Genomic DNA, 21,952 nt, shown 5'->3' with positions numbered 1-21,952 from the left:
TCCACGGACTTTATTGTTTTGACTGGTTTTTATCAGGGAACATTTAATTTTGTGCTTGGAATCACTAATTGGTTCCACATGGAGACACCAGCGCTACACATTCGTATTTTCTAGGGAGAAAGCTACTGGGACTGCGGCAAACAAACATGATATATCTGTTTGTATAGATGACATTTCATGCACTTGCCTAACGAAAAGAATTTGCTTTTCTCCAAAACCATTTTTACTGTGATTTTCTCAGTGCATTGCATAGAAATTACACACCACTTTGTCCGGATATGACCTTAATGAAAGTGAAACATATCCGGATTTGTTTTGGCTAACTCAATCCCAGCTATTAATACAGCCTCAGTGTGTGTGTTTTCTGGATATTATCAACGGACTTTATTGTTTTGAATGTTTTTTATCGGAGAACATTTTATTTTAAGCTTGGATACAGTAATTGGTTCCACATGGAGACACCAGCTCTACACATTCGTATTTCTAGGGAGAAAGCTAGAGGAACTGTGACAAATAAACATGATATTTCTGTTTGTATTGATGACATTTTATGCACTTGCCTAACGAAAAGACTTTGCTCTTCTCCAAAATCATTTTTACTGTGGTTTTCTCAATCCATTGCATACGAATTCCACACCAGTTTGTCCGGATATGATTCGATGAAACAGAAATATACTGTTGAGTTTTGGCTAACTCAATCCGAAACATTGTGAAAGCCTGTGTGTTTGTGTTTTCTGGATGTTATTGATGGACTGTATTGTTTTGAATGTTTTTATCAGGCAACATTTAATTTTGCACCTCAGAAACACTAATTGCACTTGCCTAACGAAAAGACTTTGCTTTTCTCCAAAACCATTTCTACTGTGATTCTCTCGGTCCATTGCATACGAATTCCACACCAGTTTGTCCAGATATGACTGGATGAAACCGGAAATATCCGGTTGTGTTTTGGCTAACTCAATCCCAGATATTGCTACAGCCTCTGTGTTTTTGTATTCCTGATATTATCCACGGACTTTATTGTTTTGAATGTTTTTTATCGGGGAACATTTAATTTTGTGCTTGGAATCGGTAATTGGTTCCATATGGAGACACCAGCACTACACATTCGTATTTTCTAGGGAGAAAGCTAGAGGAACTGTGGCAAAGAAACATGATATTTCTGTTTGTACAGATGACATTTTATGCACTTGCCTAACGAAAAGACTTTGCTTTTCTCCAAAACCATTTTACTGTGATTTTCTCGGTCCATTGCATACGTATTCCACACCAGTTTGTCCGGATATGACTGGATGAAACAAGAAATATCCGGTTGTGTTTTGGCTAACTCAATCCAAAATATTGTGAAAGCCTCTGTGTTTGTGTTTTCTTGATATTATCGATGGACTTTATTGTTTTGAATGTTTTTTTATCAGGGAACATTTAATTTTCTACCGTTGAAACACTCATTGGTTCATCAAGGGGACACCAGCTCCACACATTCGTATTTTCTAGATAGAAAGCTAGAGGAAGTTTGGCAAACAAACATGATATTTCTGTTTGTATAGATGACATTTTATGGACTTGCCTAAAGAAAAGAGTTTGCTTTTCTCCACAACCATTTTTACTGTGATTTTCTCGGTCCATTGCATACAAATTCCACACCGGTTTGTCCAGATATGACTGGATGAAACCGGAAATATCCGGTTGTGTTTTGGCTAACTCAATGCCAGATATTGCTACAGCCTCTGTGTTTTTGTATTCCTGATATTTTCCACGGACTTTATTGTTTTGACTGGTTTTTATCAGGGAACATTTAATTTTGTGCTTGGAATCACTAATTGGTTCCACATGGAGACACCAGCGCTACACATTCGTATTTTCTAGGGAGAAAGCTACTGGGACTGCGGCAAACAAACATGATATATCTGTTTGTATAGATGACATTTCACGCACTTGCCTAACGAAAAGACTTTGCTTTTCTCCAAAACCATTTTTACTGTGATTTTCTCAGTGCATTGCATAGAAATTACACACCACTTTGTCCGGATATGACCTTAATGAAAGTGAAAAAGTATCCGGATTTGTTTTGGCTAACTCAATCCCAGCTATTAATACAGCCTCAGTGTGTGTGTTTTCTGGATATTATCAACGGACTTTATTGTTTTGAATGTTTTTTATCGGAGAACATTTTATTTTAAGCTTGGATACAGTAATTGGTTCCACATGGAGACACCAGCTCTACACATTCGTATTTCTAGGGAGAAAGCTAGAGGAACTGTGACAAATAAACATGATATTTCTGTTTGTATTGATGACATTTTATGCACTTGCCTAACGAAAAGACTTTGCTCTTCTCCAAAATCATTTTTACTGTGGTTTTCTCAATCCATTGCATACGAATTCCACACCAGTTTGTCCGGATATGATTCGATGAAACAGAAATATACTGTTGAGTTTTGGCTAACTCAATCCGAAACATTGTGAAAGCCTGTGTGTTTGTGTTTTCTGGATATTATTGATGGACTGTATTGTTTTGAATGTTTTTATCAGGCAACATTTAATTTTGCACCTCAGAAACACTAATTGCACTTGCCTAACGAAAAGACTTTGCTTTTCTCCAAAACCATTTCTACTGTGATTCTCTCGGTCCATTGCATACGAATTCCACACCAGTTTGTCCAGATATGACTGGATGAAACCGGAAATATCCGGTTGTGTTTTGGCTAACTCAATCCCAGATATTGCTACAGCCTCTGTGTTTTTGTATTCCTGATATTATCCACGGACTTTATTGTTTTGAATGTTTTTTATCGGGGAACATTTAATTTTGTGCTTGGAATCGGTAATTGGTTCCACATGGAGACACCAGCACTACACATTCGTATTTTCTAGGGAGAAAGCTAGAGGAACTGTGGCAAACAAACATGATATTTCTGTTTGTATAGATGACATTTTATGCACTTGCCTAACGAAAAGACTTTGCTTTTCTCCAAAACCATTTTACTGTGATTTTCTCGGTCCATTGCATACGGATTCCACACCAGTTTGTCCGGATATGACTGGATGAAACAAGAAATATCCCGTTGTGTTTTGGCTAACTCAATCCAAAATATTGTGAAAGCCTCTGTGTTTGTGTTTTCTTGATATTATCGATGGACTTTATTGTTTTGAATGTTTTTTTATCAGGGAACATTTAATTTTCTACCGTTGAAACACTCATTGGTTCATCAAGGGGACACCAGCTCCACACATTCGTATTTTCTAGATAGAAAGCTAGAGGAAGTTTGGCAAACAAACATGATATTTCTGTTTGTATAGATGACATTTTATGGACTTGCCTAAAGAAAAGAGTTTGCTTTTCTCCACAACCATTTTTACTGTGATTTTCTCGGTCCATTGCATACAAATTCCACACCGGTTTGTCCAGATATGACTGGATGAAACCGGAAATATCCGGTTGTGTTTTGGCTAACTCAATGCCAGATATTGCTACAGCCTCTGTGTTTTTGTATTCCTGATATTTTCCACGGACTTTATTGTTTTGAATGGTTTTTATCAGGGAACATTTAATTTTGTGCTTGGAATCACTAATTGGTTCCACATGGAGACACCAGCGCTACACATTCGTATTTTCTAGGGAGAAAGCTACTGGGACTGCGGCAAACAAACATGATATATCTGTTTGTATAGATGACATTTCACGCACTTGCCTAACGAAAAGAATTTGCTTTTCTCCAAAACCATTTTTACTGTGATTTTCTCAGTGCATTGCATAGAAATTACACACCACTTTTTCCGGATATGACCTTAATGAAAGTGAAAAAGTATCCGGATTTGTTTTGGCTAACTCAATCCCAGCTATTAATACAGCCTCAGTGTGTGTGTTTTCTGGATATTATCAACGGACTTTATTGTTTTGAATGTTTTTTATCGGAGAACATTTTATTTTAAGCTTGGATACAGTAATTGGTTCCACATGGAGACACCAGCTCTACACATTCGTATTTCTAGGGAGAAAGCTAGAGGAACTGTGACAAATAAACATGATATTTCTGTCTGTATTGATGACATTTTATGCACTTGCCTAACGAAAAGACTTTGCTCTTCTCCAAAATCATTTTTACTGTGGTTTTCTCAATCCATTGCATACGAATTCCACACCAGTTTGTCCGGATATGATTCGATGAAACAGAAATATACTGTTGAGTTTTGGCTAACTCAATCCGAAACATTGTGAAAGCCTGTGTGTTTGTGTTTTCTGGATATTATTGATGGACTGTATTGTTTTGAATGTTTTTATCAGGCAACATTTAATTTTGCACCTCAGAAACACTAATTGCACTTGCCTAACGAAAAGACTTTGCTTTTCTCCAAAACCATTTCTACTGTGATTCTCTCGGTCCATTGCATACGAATTCCACACCAGTTTGTCCAGATATGACTGGATGAAACCGGAAATATCCGGTTGTGTTTTGGCTAACTCAATCCCAGATATTGCTACAGCCTCTGTGTTTTTGTATTCCTGATATTATCCACGGACTTTATTGTTTTGAATGTTTTTTATCGGGGAACATTTAATTTTGTGCTTGGAATCGGTAATTGGTTCCACATGGAGACACCAGCACTACACATTCGTATTTTCTAGGGAGAAAGCTAGAGGAACTGTGGCAAAGAAACATGATATTTCTGTTTGTATAGATGACATTTTATGCACTTGCCTAACGAAAAGACTTTGCTTTTCTCCAAAACCATTTTACTGTGATTTTCTCGGTCCATTGCATACGGATTCCACACCAGTTTGTCCGGATATGACTGGATGAAACAAGAAATATCCGGTTGTGTTTTGGCTAACTCAATCCGAAATATTGTGATAGCCTCTGTGTTTGTGTTTTCTTGATATTATCGATGGACTTTATTGTTTTGAATGTTTTTTATCAGGGAACATTTAATTTTCTACCGTTGAAACACTCATTGGTTCATCAAGGGGACACCAGCTCCACACATTCGTATTTTCTAGATAGAAAGCTAGAGGAAGTTCGGCAAACAAACATGATATTTCTGTTTGTATAGATGACATTTTATGGACTTGCCTAAAGAAAAGAGTTTGCTTTTCTCCACAACCATTTTTACTGTGATTTTCTCGGTCCATTGCATACAAATTCCACACCGGTTTGTCCAGATATGACTGGATGAAACCGGAAATATCCGGTTGTGTTTTGGCTAACTCAATGCCAGATATTGCTACAGCCTCTGTGTTTTTGTATTCCTGATATTTTCCACGGACTTTATTGTTTTGAATGTTTTTTATCAGGGAACATTTAATTTTGTGCTTGGAATCACTAATTGGTTCCACATGGAGACACCAGCGCTACACATTCGTATTTTCTAGGGAGAAAGCTACTGGGACTGCGGCAAACAAACATGATATATCTGTTTGTATAGATGACATTTCATGCACTTGCCTAACGAAAAGACTTTGCTTTTCTCCAAAACCATTTTTACTGTGATTTTCTCAGTGCATTGCATAGAAATTACACACCACTTTGTCCGGATATGACCTTAATGAAAGTGAAAAAGTATCCGGATTTGTTTTGGCTAACTCAATCCCAGCTATTAATACAGCCTCAGTGTGTGTGTTTTCTGGATATTATCAACGGACTTTATTGTTTTGAATGTTTTTTATCGGAGAACATTTTATTTTAAGCTTGCATACAGTAATTGGTTCCACATGGAGACACCAGCTCTACACATTCGTATTTCTAGGGAGAAAGCTAGAGGAACTGTGAGAAATAAACATGATATTTCTGTTTGTATTGATGACATTTTATGCACTTGCCTAACGAAAAGACTTTGCTCTTCTCCAAAATCATTTTTACTGTGGTTTTCTCAATCCATTGCATACGAATTCCACACCAGTTTGTCCGGATATGATTCGATGAAACAGAAATATACTGTTGAGTTTTGGCTAACTCAATCCGAAACATTGTGAAAGCCTGTGTGTTTGTGTTTTCTGGATATTATTGATGGACTGTATTGTTTTGAATGTTTTTATCAGGCAACATTTAATTTTGCACCTCAGAAACACTAATTGCACTTGCCTAACGAAAAGACGTTGCTTTTCTCCAAAACCATTTCTACTGTGATTCTCTCGGTCCATTGCATACGAATTCCACACCAGTTTGTCCAGATATGACTGGATGAAACCGGAAATATCCGGTTGTGTTTTGGCTAACTCAATCCCAGATATTGCTACAGCCTCTGTGTTTTTGTATTCCTGATATTATCCACGGACTTTATTGTTTTGAATGTTTTTTATCGGGGAACATTTAATTTTGTGCTTGGAATCGGTAATTGGTTCCACATGGAGACACCAGCACTACACATTCGTATTTTCTAGGGAGAAAGCTAGAGGAACTGTGGCAAAGAAACATGATATTTCTGTTTGTATAGATGACATTTTATGCACTTGCCTAACGAAAAGACTTTGCTTTTCTCCAAAACCATTTTACTGTGATTTTCTCGGTCCATTGCATACGGATTCCACACCAGTTTGTCCGGATATGACTGGATGAAACAAGAAATATCCGGTTGTGTTTTGGCTAACTCAATCCGAAATATTGTGATAGCCTCTGTGTTTGTGTTTTCTTGATATTATCGATGGACTTTATTGTTTTGAATGTTTTTTATCAGGGAACATTTAATTTTCTACCGTTGAAACACTCATTGGTTCATCAAGGGGACACCAGCTCCACACATTCGTATTTTCTAGATAGAAAGCTAGAGGAAGTTCGGCAAACAAACATGATATTTCTGTTTGTATAGATGACATTTTATGGACTTGCCTAAAGAAAAGAGTTTGCTTTTCTCCACAACCATTTTTACTGTGATTTTCTCGGTCCATTGCATACAAATTCCACACCGGTTTGTCCAGATATGACTGGATGAAACCGGAAATATCCGGTTGTGTTTTGGCTAACTCAATGCCAGATATTGCTACAGCCTCTGTGTTTTTGTATTCCTGATATTTTCCACGGACTTTATTGTTTTGAATGGTTTTTATCAGGGAACATTTAATTTTGTGCTTGGAATCACTAATTGGTTCCACATGGAGACACCAGCGCTACACATTCGTATTTTCTAGGGAGAAAGCTACTGGGACTGCGGCAAACAAACATGATATATCTGTTTGTATAGATGACATTTCATGCACTTGCCTAAGGAAAAGAATTTGCTTTTCTCCAAAACCATTTTTACTGTGATTTTCTCAGTGCATTGCATAGAAATTACACACCACTTTGTCCGGATATGACCTTAATGAAAGTGAAAAAGTATCCGGATTTGTTTTGGCTAACTCAATCCCAGCTATTAATACAGCCTCAGTGTGTGTGTTTTCTGGATATTATCAACGGACTTTATTGTTTTGAATGTTTTTTATCGGAGAACATTTTATTTTAAGCTTGCATACAGTAATTGGTTCCACATGGAGACACCAGCTCTACACATTCGTATTTCTAGGGAGAAAGCTAGAGGAACTGTGAGAAATAAACATGATATTTCTGTTTGTATTGATGACATTTTATGCACTTGCCTAACGAAAAGACTTTGCTCTTCTCCAAAATCATTTTTACTGTGGTTTTCTCAATCCATTGCATACGAATTCCACACCAGTTTGTCCGGATATGATTCGATGAAACAGAAATATACTGTTGAGTTTTGGCTAACTCAATCCGAAACATTGTGAAAGACTGTGTGTTTGTGTTTTCTGGATATTATTGATGGACTGTATTGTTTTGAATGTTTCTATCAGGCAACATTTAATTTTGCACCTCAGAAACACTAATTGCACTTGCCTAACGAAAAGACGTTGCTTTTCTCCAAAACCATTTCTACTGTGATTCTCTCGGTCCATTGCATACGAATTCCACACCAGTTTGTCCAGATATGACTGGATGAAACCGGAAATATCCCGTTGTGTTTTGGCTAACTCAATCCCAGATATTGCTACAGCCTCTGTGTTTTTGTATTCCTGATATTATCCACGGACTTTATTGTTTTGAATGTTTTTTATCGGGGAACATTTAATTTTGTGCTTGGAATCGGTAATTGGTTCCACATGGAGACACCAGCACTACACATTCGTATTTTCTAGGGAGAAAGCTAGAGGAACTGTGGCAAAGAAACATGATATTTCTGTTTGTATAGATGACATTTTATGCACTTGCCTAACGAAAAGACTTTGCTTTTCTCCAAAACCATTTTACTGTGATTTTCTCGGTCCATTGCATACGGATTCCACACCAGTTTGTCCGGATATGACTGGATGAAACAAGAAATATCCGGTTGTGTTTTGGCTAACTCAATCCGAAATATTGTGATAGCCTCTGTGTTTGTGTTTTCTTGATATTATCGATGGACTTTATTGTTTTGAATGTTTTTTATCAGGGAACATTTAATTTTCTACCGTTGAAACACTCATTGGTTCATCAAGGGGACACCAGCTCCACACATTCGTATTTTCTAGATAGAAAGCTAGAGGAAGTTCGGCAAACAAACATGATATTTCTGTTTGTATAGATGACATTTTATGCACTTGCCTAACGAAAAGACTTTGCTCTTCTCCAAAGTCATTTTTACTGTGGTTTTCTCAATCCATTGCATACGAATTCCACACCAGTTTGTCCGGATATGATTCGATGAAACAGAAATATGCTGTTGAGTTTTGGCTAACTCAATCCGAAACATTGTGAAAGCCTGTGTGTTTGTGTTTTCTGGATATTATTGATGGACTGTATTGTTTTGAATGTTTTTATCAGGCAACATTTAATTTTGCACCTCAGAAACACTAATTGCACTTGCCTAACGAAAAGACTTTGCTTTTCTCCAAAACCATTTCTACTGTGATTCTCTCGGTCCATTGCATACGAATTCCACACCAGTTTGTCCAGATATGACTGGATGAAACCGGAAATATCCGGTTGTGTTTTGGCTAACTCAATCCCAGATATTGCTACAGCCTCTGTGTTTTTGTATTCCTGATATTATCCACGGACTTTATTGTTTTGAATGTTTTTTATCAGGGAACATTTAATTTTCTACCGTTGAAACACTCATTGGTTCATCAAGGGGACACCAGCTCCACACATTCGTATTTTCTAGATAGAAAGCTAGAGGAAGTTCGGCAAACAAACATGATATTTCTGTTTGTATAGATGACATTTTATGGACTTGCCTAAAGAAAAGAGTTTGCTTTTCTCCACAACCATTTTTACTGTGATTTTCTCGGTCCATTGCATACAAATTCCACACCGGTTTGTCCAGATATGACTGGATGAAACCGGAAATATCCGGTTGTGTTTTGGCTAACTCAATGCCAGATATTGCTACAGCCTCTGTGTTTTTGTATTCCTGATATTTTCCACGGACTTTATTGTTTTGACTGGTTTTTATCAGGGAACATTTAACTTTGTGCTTGGAATCACTAATTGGTTCCACATGGAGACACCAGCGCTACACATTCGTATTTTCTAGGGAGAAAGCTACTGGGACTGCGGCAAACAAACATGATATATCTGTTTGTATAGATGACATTTCATGCACTTGCCTAACGAAAAGAATTTGCTTTTCTCCAAAACCATTTTTACTGTGATTTTCTCAGTGCATTGCATAGAAATTACACACCACTTTGTCCGGATATGACCTTAATGAAAGTGAAAATGTATCCGGATTTGTTTTGGCTAACTCAATCCCAGCTATTAATACAGCCTCAGTGTGTGTGTTTTCTGGATATTATCCACGGACTTTATTGTTTTGAATGTTTTTTATCGGAGAACATTTTATTTTAAGCTTGGATACAGTAATTGGTTCCACATGGAGACACCAGCTCTACACATTCGTATTTCTAGGGAGAAAGCTAGAGGAACTGTGAGAAATAAACATGATATTTCTGTTTGTATTGATGACATTTTATGCACTTGCCTAACGAAAAGACTTTGCTCTTCTCCAAAATCATTTTTACTGTGGTTTTCTCAATCCATTGCATACGAATTCCACACCAGTTTGTCCGGATATGATTCGATGAATCAGAAATATACTGTTGAGTTTTGGCTAACTCAATCCGAAACATTGTGAAAGCCTGTGTATTTGTGTTTTCTGGATATTATTGATGGACTGTATTGTTTTGAATGTTTTTATCAGGCAACATTTAATTTTGCACCTCAGAAACACTAATTGCACTTGCCTAACGAAAAGACTTTGCTTTTCTCCAAAACCATTTCTACTGTGATTCTCTCGGTCCATTGCATACGAATTCCACACCAGTTTGTCCAGATATGACTGGATGAAACCGGAAATATCCGGTTGTGTTTTGGCTAACTCAATCCCAGATATTGCTACAGCCTCTGTGTTTTTGTATTCCTGATATTATCCACGGACTTTATTGTTTTGAATGTTTTTTATCGGGGAACATTTAATTTTGTGCTTGGAATCGGTAATTGGTTCCACATGGAGACACCAGCACTACACATTCGTATTTTCTAGGGAGAAAGCTAGAGGAACTGTGGCAAACAAACATGATATTTCTGTTTGTATAGATGGCATTTTATGCACTTGCCTAACGAAAAGACTTTGCTTTTCTCCAAAACCATTTTACTGTGATTTTCTCGGTCCATTGCATACGGATTCCACACCAGTTTGTCCGGATATGACTGGATGAAACAAGAAATATCCGTTTGTGTTTTGGCTAACTCAATCCAAAATATTGTGAAAGCCTCTGTGTTTGTGTTTTCTTGATATTATCGATGGACTTTATTGTTTTGAATGTTTTTTATCAGGGAACATTTAATTTTCTACCGTTGAAAACTCATTGGTTCATCAAGGGGACACCAGCTCCACACATTCGTATTTTCTAGATAGAAAGCTAGAGGAAGTTCGGCAAACAAACATGATATTTCTGTTTGTATAGATGACATTTTATGGACTTGCCTAAAGAAAAGAGTTTGCTTTTCTCCACAACCATTTTTACTGTGATTTTCTCGGTCCATTGCATACAAATTCCACACCAGTTTGTCCAGATATGACTGGATGAAACCGGAAATATCCGGTTGTGTTTTGGCTAACTCAATGCCAGATATTGATACTGCCTCTGTGTTTTTGTATTCCTGATATTTTCCACGGACTTTATTGTTTTGAATGTTTTTTATCAGGGAACATTTAATTTTGTGCTTGGAATCACTAATTGGTTCCACATGGAGACACCAGCGCTACACATTCGTATTTTCTAGGGAGAAAGCTACTGGGACTGCGGCAAACAAACATGATATATCTGTTTGTATAGATGACATTTCATGCACTTGCCTAACGAAAAGAATTTGCTTTTCTCCAAAACCATTTTTACTGTGATTTTCTCAGTGCATTGCATAGAAATTACACACCACTTTGTCCGGATATGACCTTAATGAAAGTGAAACATATCCGGATTTGTTTTGGCTAACTCAATCCCAGCTATTAATACAGCCTCAGTGTGTGTGTTTTCTGGATATTATCAACGGACTTTATTGTTTTGAATGTTTTTTATCGGAGAACATTTTATTTTAAGCTTGGATACAGTAATTGGTTCCACATGGAGACACCAGCTCTACACATTCGTATTTCTAGGGAGAAAGCTAGAGGAACTGTGACAAATAAACATGATATTTCTGTTTGTATTGATGACATTTTATGCACTTGCCTAACGAAAAGACTTTGCTCTTCTCCAAAATCATTTTTACTGTGATTTTCTCAATCCATTGCATATGAATTCCACACCAGTTTGTCCGGATATGATTCGATGAAACAGAAATATACTGTTGAGTTTTGGCTAACTCAATCCGAAACATTGTGAAAGCCTGTGTGTTTGTGTTTTCTGGATATTATTGATGGACTGTATTGTTTTGAATGTTTTTATCAGGCAACATTTAATTTTGCACCTCAGAAACACTAATTGCACTTGCCTAACGAAAAGACGTTGCTTTTCTCCAAAACCATTTCTACTGTGATTCTCTCGGTCCATTGCATACGAATTCCACACCAGTTTGTCCAGATATGACTGGATGAAACCGGAAATATCCGGTTGTGTTTTGGCTAACTCAATCCCAGATATTGCTACAGCCTCTGTGTTTTTGTATTCCTGATATTATCCACGGACTTTATTGTTTTGAATGTTTTTTATCGGGGAACATTTAATTTTGTGCTTGGAATCGGTAATTGGTTCCACATGGAGACACCAGCACTACACATTCGTATTTTCTAGGGAGAAAGCTAGAGGAAATGTGGCAAACAAACATGATATTTCTGTTTGTATAGATGACATTTCATGCACTTGCCTAACGAAAAGACTTTGCTTTTCTCCAAAACCATTTTACTGTGATTTTCTCGGTCCATTGCATACGGATTCCACACCAGTTTGTCCGGATATGACTGGATGAAACAAGAAATATCCGGTTGTGTTTTGGCTAACTCAATCCAAAATATTGTGAAAGCCCCTGTGTTTGTGTTTTCTTGATATTATCGATGGACTTTATTGTTTTGAATGTTTTTTATCAGGGAACATTTAATTTTCTACCGTTGAAAACTCATTGGTTCATCAAGGGGACACCAGCTCCACACATTCGTATTTTCTAGATAGAAAGCTAGAGGAAGTTCGGCAAACAAACATGATATTTCTGTTTGTATAGATGACATTTTATGGACTTGCCTAAAGAAAAGAGTTTGCTTTTCTCCACAACCATTTTTACTGTGATTTTCTCGGTCCATTGCATACAAATTCCACACCAGTTTGTCCAGATATGACTGGATGAAACCGGAAATATCCGGTTGTGTTTTGGCTAACTCAATGCCAGATATTGCTACTGCCTCTGTGTTTTTGTATTCCTGATATTTTCCACGGACTTTATTGTTTTGAATGTTTTTTATCAGGGAACATTTAATTTTGTGCTTGGAATCACTAATTGGTTCCACATGGAGACACCAGCGCTACACATTCGTATTTTCTAGGGAGAAAGCTACTGGGACTGCGGCAAACAAACATGATATATCTGTTTGTATAGATGACATTTCATGCACTTGCCTAACGAAAAGAATTTGCTTTTCTCCAAAACCATTTTTACTGTGATTTTCTCAGTGCATTGCATAGAAATTACACACCACTTTGTCCGGATATGACCTTAATGAAAGTGAAAATGTATCCGGATTTGTTTTGGCTAACTCAATCCCAGCTATTAATACAGCCTCAGTGTGTGTGTTTTCTGGATATTATTAACGGACTTTATTGTTTTGAATGTTTTTTATCGGAGAACATTTTATTTTAAGCTTGGATACAGTAATTGGTTCCACATGGAGACACCAGCTCTACACATTCGTATTTCTAGGGAGAAAGCTAGAGGAACTGTGAGAAATAAACATGATATTTCTGTTTGTATTGATGACATTTTATGCACTTGCCTAACGAAAAGACTTTGCTCTTCTCCAAAATCATTTTTACTGTGGTTTTCTCAATCCATTGCATACGAATTCCACACCAGTTTGTCCGGATATGATTCGATGAATCAGAAATATACTGTTGAGTTTTGGCTAACTCAATCCGAAACATTGTGAAAGCCTGTGTGTTTGTGTTTTCTGGATATTATTGATGGACTGTATTGTTTTGAATGTTTTTATCAGGCAACATTTAATTTTGCACCTCAGAAACACTAATTGCACTTGCCTAACGAAAAGACTTTGCTTTTCTCCAAAACCATTTCTACTGTGATTCTCTCGGTCCATTGCATACGAATTCCACACCAGTTTGTCCAGATATGACTGGATGAAACCGGAAATATCCGGTTGTGTTTTGGCTAACTCAATCCCAGATATTGCTACAGCCTCTGTGTTTTTGTATTCCTGATATTATCCACGGACTTTATTGTTTTGAATGTTTTTTATCGGGGAACATTTAATTTTGTGCTTGGAATCGGTAATTGGTTCCACATGGAGACACCAGCACTACACATTCGTATTTTCTAGGGAGAAAGCTAGAGGAACTGTGGCAAACAAACATGATATTTCTGTTTGTATAGATGACATTTTATGCACTTGCCTAACGAAAAGACTTTGCTTTTCTCCAAAACCATTTTACTGTGATTTTCTCGGTCCATTGCATACGGATTCCACACCAGTTTGTCCGGATATGACTGGATGAAACAAGAAATATCCGGTTGTGTTTTGGCTAACTCAATCCGAAATATTGTGATAGCCTCTGTGTTTGTGTTTTCTTGATATTATCGATGGACTTTATTGTTTTGAATGTTTTTTATCAGGGAACATTTAATTTTCTACCGTTGAAACACTCATTGGTTCATCAAGGGGACACCAGCTCCACACATTCGTATTTTCTAGATAGAAAGCTAGAGGAAGTTCGGCAAACAAACATGATATTTCTGTTTGTATAGATGACATTTTATGGACTTGCCTAAAGAAAAGAGTTTGCTTTTCTCCACAACCATTTTTACTGTGATTTTCTCGGTCCATTGCATACAAATTCCACACCGGTTTGTCCAGATATGACTGGATGAAACCGGAAATATCCGGTTGTGTTTTGGCTAACTCAATGCCAGATATTGCTACAGCCTCTGTGTTTTTGTATTCCTGATATTTTCCACGGACTTTATTGTTTTGACTGGTTTTTATCAGGGAACATTTAATTTTATGCTTGGAATCACTAATTGGTTCCACTTGGAGACACCAGCGCTACACATTCGTATTTTCTAGGGAGAAAGCTACTGGGACTGCGGCAAACAAACATGATATATCTGTTTGTATAGATGACATTTCATGCACTTGCCTAAGGAAAAGACTTTGCTTTTCTCCAAAACCATTTTTACTGTGATTTTCTCAGTGCATTGCATAGAAATTACACACCACTTTGTCCGGATATGACCTTAATGAAAGTGAAAAAGTATCCGGATTTGTTTTGGCTAACTCAATCCCAGCTATTAATACAGCCTCAGTGTGTGTGTTTTCTGGATATTATCAACGGACTTTATTGTTTTGAATGTTTTTTATCGGAGAACATTTTATTTTAAGCTTGGATACAGTAATTGGTTCCACATGGAGACACCAGCTCTACACATTCGTATTTCTAGGGAGAAAGCTAGAGGAACTGTGACAAATAAACATGATATTTCTGTTTGTATTGATGACATTTTATGCACTTGCCTAACGAAAAGACTTTGCTCTTCTCCAAAATCATTTTTACTGTGGTTTTCTCAATCCATTGCATACGAATTCCACACCAGTTTGTCCGGATATGATTCGATGAAACAGAAATATACTGTTGAGTTTTGGCTAACTCAATCCGAAACATTGTGAAAGCCTGTGTGTTTGTGTTTTCTGGATATTATTGATGGACTGTATTGTTTTGAATGTTTTTATCAGGCAACATTTAATTTTGCACCTCAGAAACACTAATTGCACTTGCCTAACGAAAAGACGTTGCTTTTCTCCAAAACCATTTCTACTGTGAGTCTCTCGGTCCATTGCATACGAATTCCACACCAGTTTGTCCAGATATGACTGGATGAAACCGGAAATATCCGGTTGTGTTTTGGCTAACTCAATCCCAGATATTGCTACAGCCTCTGTGTTTTTGTATTCCTGATATTATCCACGGACTTTATTGTTTTGAATGTTTTTTATCGGGGAACATTTAATTTTGTGCTTGGAATCGGTAATTGGTTCCACATGGAGACACCAGCACTACACATTCGTATTTTCTAGGGAGAAAGCTAGAGGAACTGTGGCAAACAAACATGATATTTCTGTTTGTATAGATGACATTTTATGCACTTGCCTAACGAAAAGACTTTGCTTTTCTCCAAAACCATTTTACTGTGATTTTCTCGGTCCATTGCATACGTATTCCACACCAGTTTGTCCGGATATGACTGGATGAAACAAGAAATATCCGGTTGTGTTTTGGCTAACTCAATCCAAAATATTGTGAAAGCCTCTGTGTTTGTGTTTTCTTGATATTATCGATGGACTTTATTGTTTTGAATGTTTTTTATCAGGGAACATTTAATTTTCTACCGTTGAAACACTCATTGGTTCATCAAGGGGACACCAGCTCCACACATTTGTATTTTCTAGATAGAAAGCTAGAGGAAGTTCGGCAAACAAACATGATATTTCTGTTTGTATAGATGACATTTTATGGACTTGCCTAAAGAAAAGAGTTTGCTTTTCTCCACAACCATTTTTACTGTGATTTTCTCGGTCCATTGCATACAAATTCCACACCAGTTTGTCCAGATATGACTGGATGAAACCGGAAATATCCGGTTGTGTTTTGGCTAACTCAATGCCAGATATTGCTACAGCCTCTGTGTTTTTGTATTCCTGATATTTTCCACGGACTTTATTGTTTTGAATGTTTTTTATCAGGGAACATTTAATTTTGTGCTTGGAATCACTAATTGGTTCCACATGGAGACACCAGCGCTACACATTCGTATTTTCTAGGGAGAAAGCTACTGGGACTGCGGCAAACAAACATGATATATCTGTTTATATAGATGACATTTCATGCACTTGCCTAACGAAAAGACTTTGCTTTTCTCCAAAACCATTTTACTGTGATTTTCTCGGTCCATTGCATACGGATTCCACACCAGTTTGTCCGGATATGACTGGATGAAACAAGAAATATCCGGTTGTGTTTTGGCTAACTCAATCCAAAATATTGTGAAAGCCCCTGTGTTTTTGTTTTCTTGATATTATCGATGGACTTTATTGTTTTGAATGTTTTTTATCAGGGAACATTTAATTTTCTACCGTTGAAACACTCATTGGTTCATCAAGGGGACACCAGCTCCACACATTCGTATTTTCTAGATAGAAAGCTAGAGGAAGTTCGGCAAACAAACATGATATTTCTGTTTGTATAGATGACATTTTATGGACTTGCCTAAAGAAAAGAGTTTGCTTTTCTCCACAACCATTTTTACTGTGATTTTCTCGGTCCATTGCATACAAATTCCACACAAGTTTGTCCAGATATGACTGGATGAACCCGGAAATATCCGGTTGTGTTTTGGCTAACTCAATGCCAGATATTGCTACTGCCTCTGTGTGTTTGTATTCCTGATATTTTCCACCGACTTTATTGTTTTGAATGTTTTTTATCAGGGAACATTTAATTTTGTGCTTGGAATCACTAATTGGTTCCACATGGAGACACCAGCGCTACACATTCGTATTTTCTAGGGAGAAAGCTACTGGGACTGCGGCAAACAAACATGATATATCTGTTTGTATAGATGACATTTCATGCACTTGCCTAACGAAAAGACTTTGCTTTTCTCCAAAACCATTTTTACTGTGATTTTCTCAGTGCATTGCATAGAAATTACACACCACTTTGTCCGGATATGACCTTAATGAAAGTGAAAAAGTATCCGGATTTGTTTTGGCTAACTCAATCCCAGCTATTAATACAGCCTCAGTGTGTGTGTTTTCTGGATATTATCCACGGACTTTATTGTTTTGAATGTTTTTTATCGGAGAACATTTTATTTTAAGCTTGGATACAGTAATAGGTTCCACATGGAGACACCAGCTCTACACATTCGTATTTCTAGGGAGAAAGCTAGAGGAACTGTGACAAATAAACATGATATTTCTGTTTGTATTGATGACATTTTATGCACTTGCCTAACAAAAAGACTTTGCTCTTCTCCAAAATCATTTTTACTGTGGTTTTCTCAATCCATTGCATACGAATTCCACACCAGTTTGTCCGGATATGATTCGATGAATCAGAAATATACTGTTGAGTTTTGGCTAACTCAATCCGAAACATTGTGAAAGCCTGTGTGTTTGTGTTTTCTGGATATTATTGATGGACTGTATTGTTTTGAATGTTTTTATCAGGCAACATTTAATTTTGCACCTCAGAAACACTAATTGCACTTGCCTAACGAAAAGACGTTGCTTTTCTCCAAAACCATTTCTACTGTGATTCTCTCGGTCCATTGCATACGAATTCCACACCAGTTTGTCCAGATATGACTGGATGAAACCGGAAATATCCGGTTGTGTTTTGGCTAACTCAATCCCAGATATTGCTACAGCCTCTGTGTTTTTGTATTCCTGATATTATCCACGGACTTTATTGTTTTGAATGTTTTTTATCGGGGAACATTTAATTTTGTGCTTGGAATCGGTAATTGGTTCCACATGGAGACACCAGCACTACACATTCGTATTTTCTAGGGAGAAAGATAGAGGAACTGTGGCAAAGAAACATGATATTTCTGTTTGTACAGATGACATTTTATGCACTTGCCTAACGAAAAGACTTTGCTTTTCTCCAAAACCATTTTACTGTGATTTTCTCGGTCCATTGCATACGGATTCCACACCAGTTTGTCCGGATATGACTGGATGAAACAAGAAATATCCGGTTGTGTTTTGGCTAACTCAATCCGAAATATTGTGATAGCCTCTGTGTTTGTGTTTTCTTGATATTATCGATGGACTTTATTGTTTTGAATGTTTTTTATCAGGGAACATTTAATTTTCTACCGTTGAAACACTCATTGGTTCATCAAGGGGACACCAGGTCCACACATTCGTATTTTCTAGATAGAAAGCTAGAGGAAGTTCGGCAAACAAACATGATATTTCTGTTTGTATAGATGACATTTTATGGACTTGCCTAAAGAAAAGAGTTTGCTTTTCTCCACAACCATTTTTACTGTGATTTTCTCGGTCCATTGCATACAAATTCCACACCGGTTTGTCCAGATATGACTGGATGAAACCGGAAATATCCGGTTGTGTTTTGGCTAACTCAATGCCAGATATTGCTACAGCCTCTGTGTTTTTGTATTCCTGATATTTTCCACGGACTTTATTGTTTTGACTGGTTTTTATCAGGGAACATTTAATTTTGTGCTTGGAATCACTAATTGGTTCCACATGGAGACACCAGCGCTACACATTCGTATTTTCTAGGGAGAAAGCTACTGGGACTGCGGCAAACAAACATGATATATCTGTTTGTATAGATGACATTTCATGCACTTGCCTAACGAAAAGACTTTGCTTTTCTCCAAAACCATTTTTACTGTGATTTTCTCAGTGCATTGCATAGAAATTACACACCACTTTGTCCGGATATGACCTTAATGAAAGTGAAAAAGTATCTGGATTTGTTTTGGCTAACTCAATCCCAGCTATTAATACAGCCTCAGTGTGTGTGTTTTCTGGATATTATCCACGGACTTTATTGTTTTGAATGTTTTTTATCGGAGAACATTTTATTTTAAGCTTGGATACAGTAATTGGTTCCACATGGAGACACCAGCTCTACACATTCGTATTTCTAGGGAGAAAGCTAGAGGAACTGTGAGAAATAAACATGATATTTCTGTTTGTATTGATGACATTTTATGCACTTGCCTAACGAAAAGACTTTGCTCTTCTCCAAAATCATTTTTACTGTGGTTTTCTCAATCCATTGCATACGAATTCCACACCAGTTTGTCCGGATATGATTCGATGAAACAGAAATATACTGTTGAGTTTTGGCTAACTCAATCCGAAACATTGTGAAAGCCTGTGTGTTTGTGTTTTCTGGATATTATTGATGGACTGTATTGTTTTGAATGTTTTTATCAGGCAACATTTAATTTTGCACCTCAGAAACACTAATTGCACTTGCCTAACGAAAAGACTTTGCTTTTCTCCAAAACCATTTCTACTGTGATTCTCTCGGTCCATTGCATACGAATTCCACACCAGTTTGTCCAGATATGACTGGATGAAACCGGAAATATCCGGTTGTGTTTTGGCTAACTCAATCCCAGATATTGCTACAGCCTCTGTGTTTTTGTATTCCTGATATTATCCACGGACTTTATTGTTTTGAATGTTTTTTATCGGGGAACATTTAATTTTGTGCTTGGAATCGGTAATTGGTTCCACATGGAGACACCAGCACTACACATTCGTATTTTCTAGGGAGAAAGCTAGAGGAACTGTGGCAAACAAACATGATATTTCTGTTTGTATAGATGACATTTTATGCACTTGCCTAACGAAAAGACTTTGCTTTTCTCCAAAACCATTTTACTGTGATTTTCTCGGTCCATTGCATACGAATTCCACACCAGTTTGGCCGTATATGACTGGATGAAACAAGAAATATCCGGTTGTGTTTTGGCTAACTCAATCCGAAATATTGTGAAAGCCTCTGTGTTTGTGTTTTCTTGATATTATCGATGGACTTTATTGTTTTGAATGTTTTTTTATCAGGGAACATTTAATTTTCTACCGTTGAAACACTCATTGGTTCATCAAGGGGACACCAGCTCCACACATTCGTATTTTCTAGATAGAAAGCTAGAGGAAGTTCGGCAAACAAACATGATATTTCTGTTTGTATAGATGACATTTTATGGACTTGCCTAAAGAAAAGAGTTTGCTTTTCTCCACAACCATTTTTACTGTGATTTTCTCGGTCCATTGCATACAAATTCCACACCAGTTTGTCCAGATATGACTGGATGAAACCGGAAATATCCGGTTGTGTTTTGGCTAACTCAATGCCAGATATTGCTACAGCCTCTGTGTTTTTGTATTCCTGATATTTTCCACGGACTTTATTGTTTTGAATGTTTTTTTTTATTAAACTTTTATTTAATGAATATAAATTTCCAAAGTATAGCTTATGGGTTACAATGGTTTCCCCCCTCCCATAACTTCCCTCCCGCCCGCAACCCTCCCCCCTCCCGCTCCCTCTCCCCTTCCATTCATGTAAAGATTCATTTTCAATTCTCTTTGTATACAGAAGATCAGTTTAGTATATACTAGGTGAAGATTTCAACATTTTGCCCATATAGCAACATCAAGTGAAAAAACTACCATTGGATTACTAATTATAGCATTAAATAGCAATGTACAGCACATTAAAGACAGAGATCCTACATAATTTTTTTTTCAAAATAATTAATTTTCTATGCCATTTCCATTTTAACACCAGGTTGTTTTTTTTTTTTTCATTTCCAATTCTCTTTATATACAGAAGATCACTTCAGTATATAATTAGCAAAGACCTCATCAGTCTGCGCCCACACAGAAACGCAAAGTATAAAAATACTGTTTCAGTACCAGTCCTAGCATCACTTGGCTTTAGACGACACATTAGGGACAGATCCCGCATGGGGTGTAAGTACACAGTGACTCCTGTTGCTGACTTAACAATTTGACACTCCTGTTCATGGCGTCAGTAATCTCCCTGGGCTCTAGTCATGAGTTGCCAGGGCTATGGAAGCCTTTAGAGTTCACTGACTTTGATATTGTTCCGATAGGGTCATAGTCAAAGTGGAGGTTCTCTCCTCCCTTCGGAGAAGGGTACCTCCTTCTTTGAAGGCCCCGTTCTTTCCACTGGGATCTCACTCACAGAGATCATTCATTTAGGTCTTTTTTTTTTCCATGATATCTTGGCTTTCCATGCCTGCTATACTCTCATGGGCTCTTCAGCCAGATCTGAATGCCTTGAGGGCTGATTCTGAGGCCGGAGTGCTGTCTAGGACATCTGCCATCCTATGAGTCTGCTGTGTATCCCACTTCCCATGTTGGATCTTTCTCTCCCTTTTTGATTCTATCAGTTAGTATTAGGAGATACTTGTCTTGTTTGTGTGATCTCTTTGACTCTTAGACCTATCAGAGCTATCAATTGTGAGCTGAAATTGATTACTTGGACTAGTGCGATGGCATTGGTACATGCCATCTTGATGGAATTGTGTTGGAATCCCCTGCACATTTCTGACTCCACCATTTACGGCCAGTCCGATTGAGCATGTTCCTAATTGTTCATTTCCTCCCTCTCTTTTTCCACTCTTAGATTTAACAGGGATCACTTTTCAGTTAAAATTTAAACACCTGAGAATAA

This window comes from Lepus europaeus, chromosome 11 (genome assembly GCF_033115175.1).
Source record: "Lepus europaeus isolate LE1 chromosome 11, mLepTim1.pri, whole genome shotgun sequence".
In the NCBI taxonomy this organism is placed as follows: Eukaryota; Metazoa; Chordata; class Mammalia; order Lagomorpha; family Leporidae; genus Lepus; species Lepus europaeus.
Note: the sequence above shows the minus strand (reverse complement) of the source record.